The 22,408-nt window shown below is 61.4% G+C and overlaps 1 protein-coding gene across 13 annotated transcripts in view; it reads left to right on the forward strand.

Moving 5' to 3' along the window:
- Positions 1-22,408, forward strand: part of LOC105469805 (BR serine/threonine kinase 2) — a 67,459-nt gene that overhangs the window by 18,783 nt on the left and 26,268 nt on the right. The gene's annotated exons all lie outside the window — the stretch shown is intronic.

The raw sequence follows: 22,408 nt of genomic DNA on the forward strand, positions 1-22,408 counted from the left end.
GGGGCGGGGGCTGCCCAGGCGCCTCCTCCATCACCTCCTGGTGGAGGGTTCCTGGTCCCAGGTCCTTCCACTCCAGAATCCACCTTTGAGCCCCATGCCGTCCGCAGCCCATCCTCTGGCCTCCCTGGGGCGAACGGTGAGGCTCATGGCGTGGGGAGCACAGGGCGGGCCTGGCCTTGGGCCCCAGCCTCCCTCCACCGCTTCCCAGAGCCCTCAGTTCCACTGCTGGGGCTTTCTTTTGGCCACCTGGCCGGTTGCCCTCCCTGTGCCCAGCAGCCCCCTGCAGCCCCACACTCATGCCCCAGGATCCATCCAGCTCCTGCTGGTCCCTTTCGTAACCCCTGGCTTTGGGGACGGTGGAGTCCAGGGTCCCAGGTCACCATCCACCTTAGGAGTCCAGCGTCCAGCCCCAGGGCAGCAGTCATGGGAGAACTGGGGAGGAGGCTGTGTGGGGTGGGGATCTTCACACAGTGGCCACCAGGCTGGGGGTATCCTGAGGCCAAAGCCTGTGCCAAGTCCCACCTGTCTTCCCAGGAGACACCTGAGTGCTGTGGCCACTCCTTGTCAGGTCCAGGGCCTGGACCCTCAAGGACACCCCTGCGGCTGCCATCCTGACAAGTGGAATTCACCACAGACCCTCAGCCTGATGGCACAGGTCAGGGTTCACGTCGGAACCCTTCCCGCTGGTCCCTACTAGATCTGAGAGTGAGTCGGGTGGGGTGTGTGTGTGCACATCTGTGTGTGTGCAGTGGTATGTGTGCACATCTGCCTGTGCAGGTGTGTGTGTGTCTGCCTGTGCAGGTGTGTGTGTGTCTACCTGTGCAGGTATGTGTGTGTGCATATCTGCCTATGGAGGGGTGTGTGTGTGCACGTCTGCCTGTGCAGGGGTGTGTGTGCATGTCTGCCTGTGCAGGGGTGTGTGTGTGCACATCTGCCTATACGAGGTGGTGTGTGTCCACCTGTATGGAGATGTATGTGTGTCTGCCTGTGCAGGGGCATGTGTGTGTGTGTGTGTGTCTGTACAGGTGTTTTATGCTTATGCAGGGCTGTGTATGTCTGCCTGTGCAGGGGTGTGCGTATGTGTCTGCCTGTGTCTGCCTATGCAGGGATGTATGTGTGTCTGCCTGTGCAGGGATATGTGTGCACATTTGGCTGTGCGGGGGTGTGTGTATGTGTCTGCCTGTGTCTGCCTATGTCTGCCTATGCAGGGATGTATGTGTGTCTGCCTGTGCGGGGATATGTGTGCACATTTGGCTGTGCGGGGGTGTGTGTATGTGTCTGCCTGTGTCTGCCTGTGTCTGCCTATGCAGGGATGTATGTGTGTCTGCCTGTGCAGGGATATGTGTGCACATTTGGCTGTGCGGGGGTGTGTGTATGTGTCTGCCTGTGTCTGCCTATGTCTGCCTATGCAGGGTTGTATGTGTGTCTGCCTGTGGGGGGATATGTGTGCACATTTGGCTGTGCGGGTGTGTGCGTGCCTGTGCAAGAGTGTGTGTACACACGTCTGTGTGTGCCGTCTGACCCCAGAGGCATGGCCTGGCTTTCCTAGGGGCCTGCAGTTCCCACTCTGGTTCTCTGCCCTGCCCCAGCCGTCCCCTTCACCCCTTGCTGCCTGGAGCTGGGGGAGTCGGGGAGAGGCTGGGGCTGCAGATGGGCAGCTGGCCTCCTCATGCTCCCAAGGCCGCCTCGTCTCCCTGTGCTCAGTTGTGCTGCTTGGGCCGTGGGATCGGCGCTCCTTTGCACAGGTGTTCGTCATCTGTGTTTCTTTTCTTTTGAGAATCGTGTTTCCTTGGAGAATTACCTGTCCTTGGCTCATTTAAAACAGTTGGGGTGTTGGTGGTTTTTGTAATGAACTGGTCAGACCACTTTCCACGAGGAGGGCCGTCCCCCCAGTTCGCTGGGGCTGCCCTGCTCAGGGCGTGCTAGGGGTTTTGAGTCACTTCCGTGTCTCCTTGGAGGCTGCGTGGCGTCTGCGGAAGTTGGTGTCTGTGCCGTGTGGTTCTATTTGTGGGTGTTGTAGAGAATGCGCCGTCCAGAGACAGAGCCGCTGCTGTGGTGGGTGGGGGATGCCTGAAGGGCGCAAGGACGCTTTGGGGGTGTCAGGTGTGTCGGCCCCCAGGTCGTGGTTTCACACACGTGTGCTTTAAATGTGTGCTGGCTGTCGTGTGTCCGTCACGCCTCCACAGAGCTTTGGGAACCACCGAGATGGGGAGCCTGCCGGAGACGCAGGTTTTCTGAGCCCACCAGCGGCTCCAAAAGCAGAGGGAATAGCCTTGCGTGCAGATGGGGCGCTCATGACGTCGTCCTCGCAGAGCGGTGATGGACGCAGAGTCGGGGTTCCGGGGATCGTGACGTCGTCCTCACAGAGCGGTGATGGACGCAGAGTCGGGGTTCCGGGGATCGTGACGTCGTCCTCACAGAGCGGTGATGGACGCAGAGTCGGGGTTCCGGGGATCGTGACGTTGTCCTCACAGAGCGGTGATGGACGCAGAGTCGGGGTTCCGGGGATCGTGACGTCGGCCTCCCAGAGCGGCGACAGGCACAGAGTCGGGGTTCTGGGGTTCGTGACCTTGTCCTCGCAGAGCGGTGACGGCCCAGAGTCCGCGCCCAGTGCAGTATGCTGCTGTGTGCGATGGGTGCTGGGCCTGCAGACCTCGGTGCTTCGAAGGCCCCACTGCCAAGCACAAGACGCCCCTTCTGCCCTCGTCAGACTCTCTGGTCCCCGGGAGTGGATTTGGGGCTGCGAGTGCCAGGCACACACTGTGTCCCCGAGGGCTGGTCACCCACCCAGGCACACCCGTGGCCCTGAGCCAGCACAGCCTGACGCCTGCCCTCAGAAGCCCCCACCTGCCTAGGGTGGGGCCATGGGGGAGGCTGGTCCTCCCTTCTCTGGTGCTGGGGGACCCCCCTTCTGGTTGAGAAGGCCACAGGTGCCCCCCCCCCGGCACAGCAGGGCACCACCCAGACCACCGTGGCCTGAGGAGGAGGTTTGGCAGCCACTTGGTAGGAGGGCCTGTGACGGCCCTTTTGTGCAGAAGGTGGGTGTTTCCCCGGTCTCAGAGGCCAGGGCCCTTGCTGGCTGGGGTGGGGGCTCCCGCCCAGGGCCCCGCTGAGGGGGGCAGGAGCAGGGGCGGGGAGAGCAGCCGTGCGTCTGCCTTTTCTGCTCCGTCACCATGGCAACAGATGGAGATTTGGCAGGAAGGAGGAGGGGGCGGGCTTTGGAGGAGGCAGCCCAGGTTTGGAGACCAGCTGGGGATCCTCAGCGGCCTGAGAGGGGGGGGCTGCAGCCTCAGGCTGGCTGGGTTCCTCCTCCCCGGCCACTGAGCCAGCCTTGCTGAGGGGCGAGTGGGCTCTGGATGTGCTCTGAGCTTCCTTCCTCACAGCCTTGCTCCTGGGCCAGAGCAGCAGGAAAGGGGCCGGAGCAGGGGGCCCAGTTCTGCCCTATCTGGCCCTAGTTTGGGCACTAGCCTCACCCTGTGAGCCCTGAGGGCCACCCCAGCCGATGGGCACCTCCCCGCCGGCCCTGCACCCCACCCTTCCTCTGCTCCCCAAGAGAGCCCAGGTCTGGCCCAGCGGTGGGCAGGGGAGGGGCTGCCGATCACAGAGTGCCAGCTGGCCACACTCCCGGCCCACAGCTGCTCCAGCTGCGCCACCACAAGGCCAGACCTTGCTCTGCCCGCAGCCCAGCTCAGCAGGTGTGTGCCGTGCTCCCTGGCTGGCCAGGGCCCCTGTGCACTCACACGCGTGCTCAGGGGAGGAGTGTGCTCACACGTGAGGGATGCAGCCCCCACAGCAGGGACGGGGCACCTCGCCAGCACCTGGTGGGCTGCACCTGCCAGGAGGGCCAGCTGTGCGGATTCCCGCGCTGGTGCTGCCTGCCCCCGTGTGTGGAGGCTTCTGTCCACCAGCCTGGCTTGGCATTCTGGCCCTCGTCTCGCCCTCCCCAAAAGAGCTCAGCCCCTGTGCTGTGCTGTCCTGTGGGGAACGTGTCCTCGCTCACGGCCTTAGCAGCAGTGTGGTGGGAGGAGTCTGAGCTCTTTGGTCGGCAGGGCCAAGGGAGCAGGTGCCCTCGGAAAATGGGAAAATGCGGGACAGGGTGGGGCTGGGGGGAGGGGTTCAGTGGTGGGAGGGGCCCAGCGGAGCTGGGGTGTTCATGGGAAAACCTTTCCTGAGCCAGGGACGGTGGCTGGGGGGTCAGATATGGCAGCTGCAGCCCAGATGGGATCCTCCTGCTTGCTGGGAGTGGGCAGCGGTGCCCCGGCCACCCAGAGCGACTCCGTGTCCCAGGCCCATCGGGTCTCTGCCCCGGCCACCCAGAGCAGCTCCGCGTCCCAGGCCTGTCGGGTCTCTGCCCCGGCCGCGCACGGCAATCCCGCGTCCCAGGCCCATCGGGTCTCTGCCCCAGCCACCCAGAGCAACTCCGCGTCTCGGGCCCATCTGGTCTCTCCCCCGGCTGCGCACGGCAAACCCGCGTCCCAGGCCCGTCGGGTCTCTGCCCGGGCCACCCAGAGCAACTCCGCGTCTCAGGCCTGTTGGGTCTCTGCCCCGGCCACACACGGCAACCCCGCGTCCCAGGCCCGTCGGGTCTCTGCCCGGGCCACTCACAGCAACCCTGCGTCCTAGGCCCATCTGGTCTCTGCCCCGGCCGCGCACGGCAACCGCGCGACCCAGGCCCATCGGGTCTCTGCCCTGGCCGCACATGGCAACCCCGCGTCCCAGGCCCATCGGGTCTCTGCCCCGGCCACACACGGCAACCCCGCGTCCCAGGCCCGTCGGGTCTCTGCCCGGGCCACTCACAGCAACCCCACGTCCCAGGCCCATCGGGTCTCTGCCCCGGCCACGCACGGCAACCCCGCGTCCCAGGCCCATCGGGTCTCTGGCCCAGGGCACAGTCTTGGCAGTCACTGCCGGGGGGCGGGACCGCCCATGGCCCCCCACCGTGCACAGCCTCCCTGACTGCTGCAGGCCTGAGGGGTGGACGGGTGGGGCTCACTGCAGGTGCTGCCCCCAGCACCCCAGGCCACCTTCTTCACGTGTTAGGAGCCCACGTTCAGCACCGCCATTCCTGGGGCGGATGGGGCTGGGCGGGGGCTGGGGTGGGTCTCTCCCCATCTCATGGCGCCAGCTCAGACCTGAGCCAGGATCTCTGGTTGGAGCCAACCGGAAGTCTAGCGGCCGTGAGCTCCCCTGGGGGCTTCTGCCTCCCACGTGGCCCCTGGGGATGGCCCCTCAGAACAGCCCCTCGGGGTGGTGTGCCCTGACCTCACTGTCCACTGGGGTCAGCCCGGGGGACCCTGCCTCTGGCCCACTTCTCCCACCCTGCAGCCCCTTGCAGGGGCCACTAGGAGACTCGCAGAGGCAGGGCCCCAGGACCATGGAGGGAGACCCATCCCTCTCGGGGGCTTCTACAGGGCCTGAGCTGTGTCTGTCCAGCCCCGAGGGCCCTGGCAGTGGTATCTCTGTGGGAGGAGGGGGCCCTCTGCCCAGGCTGTGCCCTGGCCTTCTGCCCTGGGAGCCCCACAGCCCACATGGGCCTTGGCACCCAGCTCCCCAGCAGGACTTCCCCACGCCAGGAAGGAAGTGGGCATGGGCGTCTGGGGTCTGTGTGCCTGGAGCTGAGCCACGTGGCCTGGGCGCCCTGCACTGCCCACCACCCACTGACCCTGACCACAGGTCCGCAGCAGGCCCTGGGCAGAATGGGGAAACCAAGAAGAGGGGCCTGAACTGAGCCTGGGGTGGTGGGGCCTGGCACCCCCACTCCATCAGCCCCTCCTGCCATCTCTGGGGGCATCAGTGGCCCCAGAGCCAAGGAGCAGCCTGAGGGGCTGAAGCTCAGGCGAGGACAGGTGGGCGGCTGCTGCTCCACAGTGGTGGGCAGCCACAGCGCCCGGCCCTGCCTTCCACCCCGAGGAGAATGGGCTGCCTCCCACACTGGACACGCGGCGCAGGCCGCTTCCTCACACGCTTTACTGTAGCCAGACTTGGAAACAGTCATGTGATCCCCAGGGATAAATAACTGCATTTTCTCCATCTGTCCTTAGTTTAAAAACAATTGTTTGTTGATTTAAAAGGAAGCGTTTACCTTCAAATATAAAGAGATTCAAATTTTCCTGTATGGACTAAGATTTGTGTTGGTCAAAAATACCACAGCCCAAAGTTGCCATTGTTCCATTGTTTAAAATTCTACATGCAAATGGAATCTCCAGAGGCCGGGCAGGAGGAGGACGGCCTGGGAGTGACCAGGCTGCTTCTCCGCCTGGACAGCTGTCTCCATGCCCCGTGGCAGTTGGAGGCTGGGGATGCCACTGCCCCACAGTGTGCTCCGGGGATCTCAGGATGCTGGGAACTTCCCTCTGCAGAGAGTTCGCATCACTGGGATCCCAGGATGAGCTTGTGTGTGGAAAGCAGCGTTCATTAGACGCTAAGGAACCTCAGAGCGTGCTAAGGTGCAGCTTCAAAAGCAGCAATTCTTTGGAACTTAGGCCAAGGAAGATTTGTGTCTTGGAAATGGCAGATATTTTATCACTGACATTGTTTAGTGTAGGGTGATAAAAAGTAGACTGAATTTTTAAAATGAAATTCGCGTAATATAAAATTAACCATATGGAAGTGTACAATTCAGGGACCGCGCATTCACCGTGCTGCATGGCCACCATTGTCTAGTTCCAGAACATTCCACCCTGCGGGACCCTGCACCATTGTGTCCTCTTGCCCCTCCTCCATCCGTGGGAGCGTGGCCTGCCTTCCGTTTCTGGACACGTCACAGACGTGGGTCCCAGGCTGTGCGTCCGTCTGCGTCTGGCTTCGTTCACGCAGCAGAATGTCCTCAGGGCCATATCTGCTGCCATCCCTGTTGGGGTTTTCTTCCTTTTGAGGCTGAATGCGCTTCCCTGTGTTGACCAGACCACATTGTTCGCCCGTCATCTGCCGTGGATGTGTGGCTGCCTCCACCTCGTGGCTCTCAGGAGTGGTGCGCTGTGGACCTGTGTGTGTGTACCCGCTCGGGTCCCTGAGCTCAGTTCCTGGGAGCCTAGACCTGGGAGTGGTAATTCTGTCTTTACCTTTTTAAAAAAATTAGTTCATTTATTTTTTAGAGACAGGGTCTCACTCTGTTGCCTGGGCTGGAGTGCAGCGATTCAATTCTGGCTCATTGCAGCCTTGGCCTCCTGGGCTCAAGCGATCCTCCCACCAGCTTCCCAACGTGCTAACATTACAGGCTTGAGCCACTGCACCTGGCTTGTGTTTAACTTTGAGGAGCTGCCAGACTTTCTCATTGGACCTAGTTTTAGTCGGCCTCCTTTTTTTTTTTTGAAACGGAGTCTCGCTCTGTCGCCCAGGCTGGAGTGCAGTGGCATGATCTCGGCTCACTGCAACCTCTGCCTCCCCGGTTCACGCCATTCTCCTGCCTCAGCCTCCCGAGTAGCTGGGACTACAGGCGCCCGACACCAAACCTGGCTAATTTTTTGTATTTTTAGTAGAGACGGGGTTTCACCGTGTTAGCCAGGATGGTCTTGATCTCCTGACCTCGTGATCCTCCCGCCTTGGCCTCCCAAAGTGCTGGGATTACAGGCGTGAGCCACCGTGCCCAGCCCTCATTTGGGTTTTCTAAGGCCCCACAGCAAAGGCAGCCTGGTGCCCACTGGATGGCTGGCACCCCTGCCTGCCTGGGGTATGCCTCACCCCCTTGGGTCCCTCACTTTGTAGAATGCGTTGGCTTGGAGGAGCCTGTTACCTGCTCGCTGCCCACAGGGTGGTCCCGGTGGAGGACTTGGAGTGGCTGCCCCTTCTGTTGCACAGGCTCCACCATGGCCTCCTCGGCCACTGTCCCCTGGGAGGGCAGCTGTGGTAAAGGCCGGAGCTCCTAGCTTTGGGCAGGTGAGTGCCCCTCGCAGTTCTGTTCTGTGATGTAGGTTTTTCAGACTGGGAAAAGTTGAGAGTTTCAAGATCCATTGCCAGTGGGAACTGGAACCAGGCAAGCTAAACCATTATTGCTCCCGGCAACCCCAGGGCTCACCTGGTTCATGGGGACCTCTGCAATGGCCAGGGCCTGGGACCACCCGATCTAGGGCAAAGGGAGGGGGAAGGGGAGGGATGTGATTATAAAATTTCTGTTTTAATTTCAAGTACAATAATGTTGGCAGATAAAAACACACAAACCAAAGCACTTTGATTTTGTCAGTAACTATTAAGAGTCTGGAGGGTCCTGAGGCCGGAGGGTCTCACGAGCACAGAGTGTGATGCCCGTGAGGACGTGACCACAGCATTGAGCGTTCTGTTTCCTGGGTGGCACCTCTGCGATGCCATCCACTGTTTGGCAGAGTCAGTCTTCTAGAGATGCTCTTGTAAAAACAGGTTTTTAGGCTCATGTGCTCCCTTCCCGGTGCCCGTCACCCCTGCCTGAGGCTGTGGCCCAGGCTCAGCTCCCTCGGGCTGAAGGGCTTCCCACACGTCGTGTCCAACACGTTCCCCCAGCTTTCCTTCAACTGCCGATGGTGGTATTTAGCCTCGGTTTTGGAGGATACTTTTGCTGGGTATAGAATTCTGGGTTCCTTCAAGTGCTTAGCAGGTGCTACACCATGGTCCTCTGCTGGTGAGAGGCAGCCGCCACCAAGGCCCTGCGTGTGATGCTCGTCTCTGGCTGATTTTGAGGTTTTCTCTTTATCCTTTGGTTTTGTGAGTTTCGCAGTGACCCACCTTGGTGTGTTCCTCCAGGTGTCTGTCCTGCTTGAGGTTCAGTGAGCCCTGTGGATACACAGACTGATGTATTTAGCACATTGGGGGAAATTCTTCATTTTTGTTTAAGTTTGCCCTCTTCAGCCGGGTGTGGTGGCTCATGCCTGTAATCTCAACACTTCGGGAGGTCAGGGAGGGCGGATCATGAGTCAGGAGTTTGAGACCAGCCTGGCCAACGTGGTGAAACCCCATCTCTACTAAAAATACAAAAATTAGCCAGGCGTGGTGGTAGGCACCAGTAATCCCAGCCACTCGGGAGGCTGAGGTGGGAGAATTGCTTGAACCAGGAAGGCGGAAGTTGCGGGAGCCGAGATTGCGCCACTGCACTCCAGCCTGGGGGATAAAGCAAGACTCCATTTCAGAAAAAAACAAAAATAAAATGTGTCCTCTTCCCTATTTGCTCTTTCTTGTTTTGAGGGACTCCAGGAACAAGTGTCTTAGACTATAAGACGGACCTGCAGGCGCCTGACATGCTGTGAGGTCTCCACCTCCCTCTTTTGCTCTGGTGCTTGTCAGGATAGTTTCTGCTGGCTGGTCATTGAGGTCACTGTTCATATGTGTGGTATTACCTTACCTTTTTGTGAAAATTCTAACATTTGTGTCACCTGTGTCCTGCTTCTGTTGGCTGTTTCTTCTCTTGAGGGTGGGTCACCTGTGTCCTGCTTCTGTTGGCTGTTTCTTCTCTTGAGACTGGGTCACACTGTGTCCTGCTTCTGTTGGCTGCTGCTTCTCTTGAGGGTGGGTCACCTGTGTCCTGCTTCTGTTGGCTGTTTCTTCTCTTGAAGGTGGGTCACACTGTGTCCTGCTTCTGTTGGCTGTTTCTTCTCTTGAGACTGGGTCACACTGTGTCCTGCTTCTGTTGGCTGTTTCTTCTCTTGAGGGTGGGTCACCTGTGTCCTGCTTCTGTTGGCTGTTTCTTCTCTTGAGACTGGGTCACACTGTGTCCTGCTTCTGTTGGCTGCTGCTTCTCTTGAGGGTAGGTCACCTGTGTCCTGCTTCTGTTGGCTGTTTCTTCTCTTGAGACTGGGTCACACTGTGTCCTGCTTCTGTTGGCTGCTGCTTCTCTTGAGGGTGGGTCACCTGTGTCCTGCTTCTGTTGGCTGTTTCTTCTCTTGAGACTGGGTCACACTGTGTCCTGCTTCTGTTGGCTGTTTCTTCTCTTGAGACTGGGTCACACTGTGTCCTGCTTCTGTTGGCTGCTGCTTCTCTTGAGGGTGGGTCACCTGTGTCCTGCTTCTATTGGCTGTTTCTTCTCTTGAGGGTGGGTCACCTGTGTCCTACTTCTGTTGGCTGTTTCTTCTCTTGAGAGGGGTCCCATTTCCCCACTTCTTTGCATACGCCATAACATTTTGTTGGATGCTGTGTGTTGTTTATTTGGAGCAGCAGTTCAGACTGAAGTAGGAGCCATCATCCTGGAGGGGCTCCCTGCTTGTGTTGGGCTTGTGGGGGGCTGCTCAGCCAGATCCAAACAGGACTTCAGCTGGGCTGGGACTGGGGGCCTGCCAGCAAATTTCTGTTCAGCTGTAACACATATCCAAGGGCCTGAATCCCTGGGTAGGGAAGTTGTTTTTTTTTTTTTTTCTGTAGTGCCGTAAGTGCCTGTCACTAATAGAAGCTCAGTGAATACCTGATTGATTGACTGATTGATCGATTGATTGATTGAAAGCAGCAAGTGTCTGGGAGCTCCTCATTACAGGTGTGTGTCAGGTGTGAGTCTGGGCACCGGGAGGCCTTCGCTCAATTGTGTTTGGGCTCTGCAGGTGCATGTCAGGTGTGAGTCTGGGCACCGGGAGGCCTTCACTCAGCTGTGTTTGGGCTCTGCAGGTGCGTGTCAGGTGTGAGTCTGGGCACCAGGAGGCCTTCGCTCAGCTGTGTTTGTGGGCCCTGGGACATGATTCCCTCTTGGGTGGTGTTTCCAGCTGCTGGCTGCTCAGGCAGCTCCGAGCACTGAGCTGTTGGGTTGGTGGCCTCTCTGTGTCTTTCTGTTATCTTGTTCTGCTCTGCTGGGTATTTTCTCATTTTTTCAGTCCTTAAATAGTTTCTTATTCTAGCAGTTATTATTTTTTATGTCTTAGAGCATTTTTATGTTTCTTAGTTGTTTTTGTAGACCTTGTTTATAGATGCAATCACTCATTAAATCCTAGCACATTGGTGCAATCAACAGAATTTTTGAAATACTTGTTTTGGCCAGACACGGTGGCTCATGCCTGTTTTCCCAGCACTTTGGGAGGCCAAAGCGGGTGGATCACTTGGGGTCAGGAGTTCGAGATCGTCCTGGCCAACATGGTGAAACCCCGTCTCTACTAAAAATACAAAAATAAGCTGGGTGTGATGGTGGCACACGCCTGTAATCCCAGCTGCTCAGGAGGCTGAGGCAGGAGAATCACTTGAACCTGGAAGGCGGAGGTTGCAGTGAGCTGAGATTGTGCCACGGCACTCCAACCTGGGCAACAGAATCAGATTTTATCTTGATAAAAACAGAAACAAGAATGTTTGAAATATTCATTTAATGAGGGCCAGTGCTGCTGCTTCAGCTCCAGGCTCTGCACCTTCTCCCACACCCAGGCACGTGGTCATTAGTCTCAAAGGAAGCCTGGTTGAGTGCGGAGCCGCCTCTCTCTTGGTTAAGAGGGAACATTGTCTCGTCTGAGTCTCTGGAAGGCAGGGCCTCTGCCCGGGGGCTTGGTGTCTGTACACGCATGTGAGTGTGCATGTGTGTACCTGTGTGTGTGCGTGTGTGCGCGTGTGTGCGTGTGTGTGTGTGTGATGGCCTAATGGGCAGGGAGTGGGGCAGCCTTGTCAGGATGAGACAGATTTTGCTGCAGGGCCAGCCCCCACTCTGCTGGGCGTGACCCCGACTATCCCTCCTGTTGGCCCAGAGAGGGGAGAGGCCGGCCGGGGCTGCCCCCGACCTGTGCACACCCTTGGCAGGTGCTCCGGGGTGTCTGCAGCCCACGGCCTGCCCTGCACTCTGGCTGACACAGACACTTTCAGTTTCCCAAGTCCCCTGGAGACAGGCAGGCCCAGGCCCACCCTCCGCCTCCTCTGCCTGCCTGCTTCTAGAAGGTTCTTGAATGTTTTGAGGTTCCCCCGTCATGGCCAGGCTCCCTCTTGTTTAATTCAGGAAGGTTTGACAGGTGAGCATGAGGTCCGCCAGCCTGGGCCTGGGCCCCTCCATGCAGGCCCTGCCTGGACCTGTGGCTCCCCCAAGTCCTGTCTGCACCCCCTTGGTCCCCAGCTCCAGCCTCTTCCTCCACTGCCTGGGTTGTCCCCTGGGGACACACCTCCTCCCTGCAGCCTCCTCGCCGGCTGTCTCCCTCTTCGGGGCCTGCCTGGGGGAGTCCTCCGGTCACTCCTGTCCTCAGCTCTCGGTGAGGCTGGCAGTCCCGGGGGCTCAGCCTCCGTGTGGCGTCCAGCAGGTGCAACTCCCTGCTTTTCCGCCTGACTTTAAGAGCCCGGCTTGAGCCTTTCACGGGGAGGGCGTCTGTGCCCCCCAGGGACCCCCCAGGGCCCCCTCGGCCCTCTGGCTGGGTGCTGACAAGTAGGTCTCAACCCTGGAGCCTGCCTGGGGCCTCCCACCAGCATCTTTCATTTGGGTGCAGAGCAGAGAGGGGTTTGGGACGCTCACGGCAATGTCCTCAGATCTTCAGGGTTCAGATCTTTGGGCTGCCTGTGGGCTCCTGGCTTGGCCGACCCTGGGCCTCTTCCTGGTGCAGCCCGAGGCTGTGCTTTGGAGGGGAGGGACAGTGTAGGGGCTCTCATTTAATCTTCACTTCCCAGGAGGGGGTGTCAGGAGACCCCTGAGGCTGGGCACGCCCAGGGTCACACCAGGGAGGGAGGCAGGCGTCTGCAGTCTGGCCCTGGCTCCAGCCCACCCTTGCCCATCTCGGGCTGCACAGATGCCCGCCTCTGCTTGGAAGGGACCTGGGTCCTGGAACAGCCTAGGGCTGGGAAGCTGCTTCCTTCTCCACTCTCTGGTTTCCAGTGGGAGCTGCATCCCACCTTTTGTTTGGGTGCTGGGTTAAGAGGTGGGAGCCAGGCGGAGGCAGCGGAGCGGCTGCAGTGCGTGTGAAATGCTTCAGGGCGGCATGAGTTTAACTGGAGAGGTTCCTTCCAACGTGAGCAGTTGTCTCCCAAGAGATGCGCCGCCCCTCCCTCTGCGCCTGGCGCTGGTGGGCGGCGGATTCTGTGGGATCTATTGATGTTCTGAGGATGTGCTGAGGGCCTGGCTCCTTCCTGTCCCTGCCCCAGCCCCTGCCCTGGCCCCTGTGTCAGGGCTGTTACCGTGGGCGTGCGGGGTGGGGGTGCATAGAGCCTGGATGCCTCCAGACTGAGGAGGCGAAGGGTCGGGGAGCAGAGACCTGGGCGCTAATGAAGGAACGAGGCTTCAATGTCTGCGGCAACTTCAGAGGCCCCTCTCGGGGCAGGTGGGGGGACCCCCAGCCTGGGGAGCAAACCTGCCGGCCCAGCACCGGGGTCTCTGCCTGAGATGTGAGCACGGTGGCCTGATCAGGGCCCGAGAGAGGATGGGGCAGGTGGGGGCGGGGGCGGGCAGGCTGGGGGTGTCACTGGGCCTGCTGGGGGTCTAGCCTGAGGTTGGGGTGCCAGGTGGGGGGAGGGTGCGCCTCTGCCACATCATCGGGTGTATTCGAGGCGGGGTCAGAGCCAACTGTGTGTCGGGTGAGAGCCCAGCCCAGCCCCAGCTGTGGGCCCCCGATGGGAGCATGCAGATGGGTGATCAGGGGTGAGCCAAGCAGATTGGGGGGCAGGGGTTGGCCAGGCCTCATTGCAGCTCACAGTCCCCAGCCCCCACCTGAGCCATTTGGTGCCCTGTGTGTGCACAGAGTCCCAGGTGGGGCCTGCCCTCCTCCAGCCTCTCCTCCACCCTGTCTGCCGTGTGCCACCCATGGGGTGCTCTGGGGAAGGGTGGGGGTCCCTGTATCGCTGGGGGAGGTGTGCTGGCCACAAGGGGAGCAGCTTATGGGGCCGAGGCTGGCTCAGGGTGCAGGAGGCTCTGTGGTGGGCCCTGGCGAGTGAGGAGCTGTGGGGACGGTGCAGAGGGGCCTGTGCACCTCCTGAGTTTGCAGTTGCTGTGGTGCCCACACCCCCAGGATGCATGGCTGACCGCAGTCCCCCTGGGTGACCTCGACAAGCGTGTGGCCCGGATAGGGCCTCCGAGGTGCTGAAGACCTGCTTGCGAGGACACTCCGCTCTGGCAGTCCTGTCCATGGTGCTGGACGAGCTCTGGAGACCCCACAGGCATGCAGGTCTGACGGCCCAAGGCTCGGCTGCCTGTGGGGAACTGGACACGTTCCCTTCAGAGTCTCCCAGTGCCATGTCCACTCCCCAAGCCAGGACCGGGGGGTGACGGAGATGAAGCTTGTGCTGGCCCCAGGTGGGGGCCACTGCCTGCCCAGGAAGCTCCACAGCCAGTCCCAACCTGGTGATGCGGTGTCAGGAGGATGGAAGGTCTCGCAGACCTGGGTTTCTGAGCTCCTCAGGTGTCTGCGTCCCCTCCTGGGAAAGGGAACAGAGCTTTGCAAGGCTCGAGGGGAGGGCAGTGCAGCTTGGGAGCCTTAGCTTGGCCAGAGAGCAGCCCGGAGGGTCGATGTCCAGGTACCTCCAGGGCCCTGCACCCAGGACCTCCCCAAGGGCTGTACCTCGTGGGGGCGCGGTGCCTCGCGGGGGGCGCGGTGTCTCGCGGGGGGACCCGGTGCCTCGTGGGGGGCGCGGTGCCTTGTGGAGGGCGCGGTGGAGACGTTGGGGTCATGGCCGTCCAGGCTTCAGAGACATCAGAACTGGGGACCCTCCCCTGAGTCCTGTCCTTAGTGTCTTGAGATCTTGAGATTGGGGGTTGGTCCAAGACCTCGTAAATGCTTCTGTGCAGAGCCTTCAGTTAGGAGCTGAGGCCTCTGGCCAGGTTCAGGCCCATGGAGAGTGTGCGTGGGAAGTTCCGAGACCGTGAGAGGGGCAGGGGCGTGCTGTGGCCACAGCGGTCCTGGAATTCGAGATGCCTTAGGAGGTTCCTGATGAAGGACTGTGCCCACGGACAGTCGTGTGAGCGGCGGGCGGCACTCGCGAGCTCCCCGGGGCTCCACGAACAGCAGACATGTTCTTTCACGTTCTGGAGGCGGGAAGTCCAAGGTCCGGGGTGGGCCGGCTCTTCCGAGACCTCAAGGAAGCCCTGCCCCAAGCCTTCCCTGCTGGGCGATCCCCGTGCCCCAAGCTTCCCCCGCTGGGTGTTCCCGGTGCCCCCTGGGCCTGCAGAAGTGCCCCCCACCGTCTTGCTTTCACCCTCACGTGGCCCCCCGCTGTGTCCCCAGCCGCTTTTTCCTCGGTCTTTGATAGGAAGGCTGGTTGTTGGGTCAGCGTCCACCCCAGATCCCCAGCGATGCTATGTTGAGATCCATAACTTAGAAACCTCTGCAGGAGCTGTTTTTCCAAGTCAGGTCACATTCATGCACCCCAGGCACTGGGACACACATGGGGCCGCCATTCTACCTCCACATTCTCCAGCTGTGATGTGGGACCTGGTGGACCCCTCGGTGTCCCCATGGCCTCCAGAGCTGCTCCGTGAGCCCCAGGGAGCCCCAACATCCCCCTGGAGTGACAGCAGGTCCTGCCGGCCAGGTGGAGGGAAGTCTGCTGGGTGTCCACCTGCCAGGCCCTCACCTGCCACTGCTTCATGCGGGGGGTGCCCCAGCACTGGGTGGGTCTGAGTGTGGGGGCAAGAGGAAGAAGGGCAGGGAGAGCCAGGTGGGGACAAGGTGTCCTGGTGAGGTGGCCCCCACCTGCCCTCATGATCCCTCCAGGCAGACAGTGGGGGCTCTGTAGCCAGTGTGGGAGTTGGGGGTAGGTGAGGGACCCCTTCACTGCGGTGGGCCCAAGTGGCAGGAACTCCCCCAACATTTAAAGGAGAAAGGTCCAGGACCCCTTCACCAGGACCTGGACTGCTTTGCGTCCCGGCAGGACGGGGCAGCTACGCACCTGCTGCCCCGCCCTCCATCTTCGTCCAGCCAACAGGCCGTCCCTCCCACGCTTCACCCTCCATCCTGGCCTGGGAGGCCCAGGCTCAGGACTCGTTGGAACCGCTTGGACAGAGGGAGTCCTGGGGGCCAGGCAGGGCCCTGTGGAGCCTGCTGGGGTTCTGTTCAGACAGATGGGGGCTCTGGACCTGGGCCTCTGCCAGGTGGGCTCCCTGGGACCGGCTGGCCAGGTGGGCTCCCTGGGACTGGCTGGCAGGGTGGCAGGATGCTGGGGGGAGAGCAGGACCCCCTGGGCTTCATGCTTCCCCTTCCTGGGGCTCCACACAGCACCTCATGGGCCCAGAGAGGTGTTCTCCCTGCCTCCATGGGCGAAGAATCTGGGGCCTTGTCAGAGACCGTGGGGTCGGTGGGATTGGCGCCAAGGCCCTGCTGCTGAGGCCACGTGTTTCCCACTCAGCGAGGCTGTTCCTGCCAGGCGTGGGGACTTGGATCCTGGTCCTGAGCGCCGCCCCGAGGCCTGGGATGGGAAGCCCGACGTCTTCATGGTCCTGCTCTGCGTGGCCGTTTGGTCCCGGTGCTCTCAGCACTTGGAGTCTCAGCTCCCCGGGTCATCAGTCCCAGCCGCTCGGCAGGTGGCTCTGGTGAAGGTGTCACCCAGGGCTGCCCGGTCTGCAGTCTGGGCTGGAAGGGCTACTTCCTGGGGGGTCCCACAGGCTGTGTGGGGGCCTCGGGTCCTCAGCACCTGGACGCCCTGCAGGGCACTGCTGCAGGACATGGCCACTGGGCTCCCCTGAGCTCCCCAGAGTCCAGGAGGAAGCTGTGGTGTCCGTGTGGTCTGTGGATGAGGCCCACTCGGTCCCAGAGGCGCGGGTTGGTGACAGCGATGGGGCAGGTTGTCGCCTGTGCTGGTCTCTGGGAGCCACCTGGGTGGGGTGGGGTCAGGGCAGGCCTGTCCAATGACCCCACTCCTCAGGACTTTTCCTCCCAGCAGCCTGGGCCAGGGGCCGTGTTCAGCACCAAGGACAGCAGCCCATCCCGCGCGCACGCCCTCCCCCACCCCAAAGCTCATCTCCTGCCCTGCGTCCTCTCCACTGGTCTTTGGGTAGATGAGCTGCCCCCGTCCTTTCTCTTGGAACCCACCCCCTTCTGAGGGTGGGTAACAGACACCCAACGGTGTCCCCAGGTGGTCCTCCAGGCCGTGGCACTGGGTGTGCACTGTGGAGATGGGAGGAGGTGTGGGGTGGGGGAGGGCGTTGGGAGGACACCCCGGGGCTGGTGCCTCAGGCCTCTGGAGAGTGGACTTGGGGCCCCATGGCTGGGGAGGGCTGAAGCAGGGCCAGGGCACGGGTGAGAACGCACACTGGAGAGAAACTGAGTCAGGAAGCTGTCTGGTGAACCCAAGGGGGTAGGGGCTTGAGCACCAGGTCTCCACCGCCCAGCGGGCTCCTGGCAGCCCCAAGCCTCTTCCCTCCATGCCTCGGAAAAGTGAGTGCAGCTGCTCTAGGTCGTTAGGGAAACAGCCGTTTCCTCTGTGCGTGAGGCTTGTGCACGGCACGGCCGGGTCCCCAGTGCATCCCCTCACGTGACACTGAGAGGCAGGCCCCCGACTGCCCGGGTGCAGGGCTTGGATGCTGAGGCTCTGCCGCCCTATGCGGTGCCGTGGTGAGCACACCTCACCTGTCCAGCCTTCCCCCTAAACCCAGCGCTCCAGACGGTGGGCCAGCTCCTGGCTCCTAGCCTGTGTGCATCCATTCAGGAAAGCATACACCACACACCAGTCCCTGTGAGGCCTCGGGTGCTCTGGGTGCCCAGCTGCGTGGGATGGGCAGGGCCACGTGGCCATCAGGGCCTAGATGGAGGCCTGGCAGGCAGCGGGCACTGGGGATGTGTCGTGGTGGGGTGCGCTCTGCTGGCAGCTGGGCTTGGGTCTGTGAGGTGTGAATACCCGAGACGGCCGTCCCAGGGGAAGGCAGAGGCTTGAACTGTCACTTTATTCCTTTCAGACTCTGCAGGAGAACAGGACACACTGGGGAGGACGCACATAGCCCTCGGGGGGGTGCCCAGTCCTGGCAAGCTTGGTCTCAAGCCTGGGTCTGTCCCAGCAAATCTGGGTTGTGCAGGGAAGGCCCTGGGGTGCCAGGAACTCGCAGAGGCCCTGGGTGAAGGCGCCGCGTGTCTTCTCTGCGTGACTCCCACCCGTGAGGTGTCCCCCCTCCAGGAGGTGGTTGCTGGCAACAGGAATGGGGGCAACGGACGGACCAGCAGCCACGTGGTGGGGAGCAGAGAGGGCCTGGGGGTGCAGACACGGTCAGGATGTGGCAGGGCTGCTGGGAGGGAGCTCAGGATCCCTCAGCCAAGTGCAGGTGGGGAGGGCCTCATGAAACGGACCCCTCTGCCTGGTGGGAAGCCCCCTGGGTCTGCATGCGGGGGATGGGGGGCAGCACCCCAGGCTGACCCCGTACCTGCTGTACAACTTCGGTCTGGCGCATGCCGGGGCGGTGAGGGGGCTGCAGAGGGTCCTCCCCCAGTGCCAACACTGCCACCCGCCCCAGGGGCCCTACCCAAACTAAAGAGCAGCCGGTCCAGCCCGAGGCTCGCCTGGCTCCTGGGCCTGCAGCCCCCCATCCCCTCTCCCCACAGCCCCACAGGCTTCCTGGGGGCAGGGCGCTGCCGGCAGAGCTGCAGGACTGAGCCCTCACTGCCCCTCCAGAAAGTGCCAGCCCTCCTGGGTAGTGGAGTGCAGGGGCAGGGGCTGTTTGCTGCCTTGCCTGGCCCAGGCGGGAAAAGGCCCCTCACTTCTTGGACAGCCTGGTCAGAGACCATGTACAGGGTGGTGCCGGGGCTCCCTTTGACTCTCCTGGCTGACTCAGGAGCACCCAAGGGCACCCGTGATAACGCACCAGTCTGCTCCCTGAGGCCCAGCAACCTCATGGCGTACCTGTGGCTTCCCTGGGATGCCCTGGGGCTCCACGTGCCAGGGCCCTTCCCTGTGGGGGGCACAGGGAGACTGGGCACCCGCCAGCGCACGCTCCCACAGAAATGGTTCTGGCGTGAGCTGCTGTCCCCGGCTGCTGCGTGCCGCCCGCCTCCTCAGGGCCCTGGGCAGTGATCTGTGGCACTGCGCGCCTTCCCTCTCAATGGCCAAGCCTGTTTGTGTAAAGACAGTAATTAGAGCTGGAATCTCAATCGGAAAATAAGCCAGGAGTTCCAAGGGTGGATAATGAAGGGTGGCCCTGGGCTTCCCGTCCCCCATCCTCCAGGCTGCGGCCCAGTCAGGAGGGCCTCTCATGGCACACTCCCCACTCCCTGCCTCCAGAAAGTGGCAAAACTGCTCACAACCCAAACATTCCGCTCAGAGAACCCCGGAGCTGAGGGGGACCAGGACACAGAGGGCTGCCTGGGGACTCAGGGAAGCTTTACCTCGGGGGCCACCTCCGTGCTGGGTTCTGAGGAGTGTGTAGGAGTCTTCAGAGTACAGTAAGGGGCAAAGGACTTTCTAGGCATAGGGGCAGCAAGTGAAAGAGGATGCAGGCAGGAGGAGTAGTCAGAGCTCCAGGACGCAGCTGGGGACGGCTCTCCTGCACCCAGCCTGCTGTGTCCTGGCTGCCTTTACCTGAGCCACGGTGGGACTCCTGAGCACAGGCAGGAGGCTCTCGGTGGCTGTGGCTCCTCTGTGACTCCGTTGCTGTTCGAGAGGCCGCCTGCCACCTGCAGCCCCCAGACTCCAGCCTCACGGACGTGGGCAGGCTCTGTGGGTGCGGCAGGCCCACCCCCGTGGCTCCATCCCCTCCAGAACTTCCTCTGGGAAGGTGGGGGCTTGCCAGGAATGTCTTGTTCCACATGGTCCACTGTCCTCACAGCCCTTCTGAGCCACATGCGCTGGCAGGGAATGGAACCAGTTTCCTCATCTGTGAAATGGGGGTGAAGGGGCCCCCCTCAAAGCAGCGCCTGGAGCAAGGCCAGTGCTCTGAGACATGGCTGTCCTGATTTGTGATGGGCCCAGCAGTGTCCTTTCAATATCGGCTTCTGGGAAGTTGGGCCAGGTGGCTGTCACTCCCTCCCGTTGTCAGTCCCCATTTTCTTTCCTTTTCTGGAGGTCGGACTGTGCTCTCCACACCTTTTGGCTCCTGTCATTCAAGGATGTGTGTGCGCACACTGGGAGTGTGCCTGTTTGTACATGTGTGTGCACAATGGTGTGTGTGTGCGCGAACGACAGGGAGTGTGTGCACTGTGGGTGTGTGTGCATGTGCACTGGGGTGTGTAATCGTGTGTACATGCATGGGTATGTACGGGCGTGTGTACTGTATGTGCACACGGGTTACTGGGGGTGTGTGCACTGGGTGCTTGTGTGCGCTGGGCGTGTGTGCGCACAGGGTGTATGTGTCCTGGGTGTGTGCGTGTGTGCACGGGTGTGTGTGCACAGGGTATGTGCACTCGGTGTGTGGGCATGTGCACTGGATGTGGGTGTGTGCACATGTGTGTGTGTGCACAGGTGTGCACTGGGTGTGTGTGTGCATGCATAGAGGTGTGCACACACCGAGGGGTGTACACAGGTACGTGTCTGTGCATGTGGCCACACGTGCTGTCCCTGCCTGGGGCCCTGCTGCTCTGTAAACAGCATCCTGCCGTGCTCAGCGGTGAGCATCTTCTGCGGTCTGATCAGGTCTCGCCACTGTTTAATGGCTGCCCCGTGCCCTTGGTGGCTGTGACCTCATGACTTACCTCCTGTGTGGGGCCATCTTTTGTGAAAATGCAGAACCACGAGGGCCACCCTCCCTGGGAATGCTGTCCCGGCGGCCTTGGGGACTTTGACCACAGCCTCCCTCCTACTTCACCCCGGCCCTCATGATGCCCTGGGGCAGGGTGTAGGCCCTACATCCTTTGGGGTCTCCTGATCACTCCTGAGGGGTCTCTTGAGGGCGCCTTGTGCAGGCACCTCTGGGTCATTTCTTCCCTTCTTTGGGAGCCTCTGTCCTGGCCTCTGCATCCTCACAGGAGTTTGTCCTGGGGGGTTTTAGGAGCTCGATGGCCTTCAGACCAGAGGCTGTTGTCAGGGACCACGCCTTAGCCTTGCAGCCATGTTTGGAGGACATTGAGCTCTTGCTTCTTTCCATATGTGGGGCTGAGTCCTTCCTGCAGGTGCTCCCTGCCCTGGGCCAGCCTCATGCCTGGGGAGGGCTGCGCTGTGGGCACCTCCAGCTGCCCTGGATTATGGGTGAAGGGTGCCAGGCCCTCCTGAGTGCTCCCCTGGCCAAGCGAATCACAGGCCTTGTGCTGGATCAAAGGCCGCCAGGGAGAGGCAGCTCCCCCTCCCTGAGCACACCCTGCGGAGGCCGCCCCCCTCTGTGCCCAGCCTGAGTCCCCGCCCGGCCTGCAGCTCCCCCTGCCTCTGGGGAAGCCCGTGTCTCCGGCAAGGTCCTGGGTCCCCCACCCGGCCTGGGCTCACCCACATCCGAGCGTGATGCCACACAAACGAAACTGACAGAAAGAGCAAAGCTAAAAGCCGATGGGGCAGGTGGAGTGGATGCTTAACACGTGAGACGAATGAAGGATTAATTTCCCATAAAAATCAAAGGGCTCTTGCAAATTGGTAAGAAAATGCACACATGTGCGTGCACCAGTATGAAAACGGGCACAGGGAAGGAGCCCAGAGCAAACCCACATGGTCAGTAAACACCGGTGACGTCCCACGGGTCTCCAGGGTGAGGCCGAGTCTGGGTGAAATTTGAGCACAGCACGTGCACGGAAGGATGGCGTCCACTAAAGCCCAGTGGGAATGCCAGCCAGGCTCTGGGTGTCTGGGTGCTCCTAGGAGGTGGTGTCCCCTGTGATAACCTGAGCAGGCTCTGGGTGTCTGGGCGCTCCTAGGAGGTGGCGTCCCCTGTGATAACCTGGGCAGGCTCTGGGTGTCTGGGCGCACCTAGGAGGTGGCGTCCCCTGTGATAACCTGGGCAGGCTCTGGGTGTCTGGGTGCACCTAGGAGGTGGCGTCCCCTGTGATAACCTGAGCAGGCTCTGGGTGTCTGGGCGCACCTAGGAGGTGGCGTCCCCTGTGATAACCTGAGCAGGCTCTGGGTGTCTGGGCGCTCCTAGGAGGTGGCGTCCCCTGTAATAATCTGGGCAGGCTCTGGGTGTCTGGGCGCTCCTAGGAGGTGGCGTCCCCTGTGATAACCTGAGCAGGCTCTGGGTGTCTGGGCGCACCTGGGAGGTGGGGTCCCCTGTGATAACCTGGGCCCCACATGATTCCAACATGCCCCAACACGGAATGGGCCCGTGAGTGTACCTGGGGACTTTTGATGGTGGGAGAGAGCCCAGGTAGTGGGCGCCCGGGGCGTCTCCAGTGTCAAGACCACAGGTCGGGCCAGGTGGGGCTGAGGGGTGTGGCCGGGCTGTCCTGGGCAGGGGCAAGTACCTGGCTGTGAAAAGAGTGGGGAGAGGAGAAAGGGAGGGTGGGCCGAGGCGGGGAGGGGGACCAGGACCATGTGCCCAGCCGAGGCACATTCCCAGAGCACCCTGCCTGCCTTTTAGGTAGGTCTGGGAAGGAAGGGGCTGCAGGGTCGCGGAGGTCCAGGGCAGTGCTGCCTAGGGAGCCACCTGGGGACCATCCTGGTGTCCTGGGGTGAAGACAGGGCCGGGGCTCAGATGCAGAGCAGTACCTCAGCAGAGGAGGGATGCGGGTGGGGGTCTCAG

The sequence above is a fragment of the Macaca nemestrina genome, chromosome 12, assembly GCF_043159975.1.
Source record: "Macaca nemestrina isolate mMacNem1 chromosome 12, mMacNem.hap1, whole genome shotgun sequence".
Taxonomy (NCBI): domain Eukaryota; kingdom Metazoa; phylum Chordata; class Mammalia; order Primates; family Cercopithecidae; genus Macaca; species Macaca nemestrina.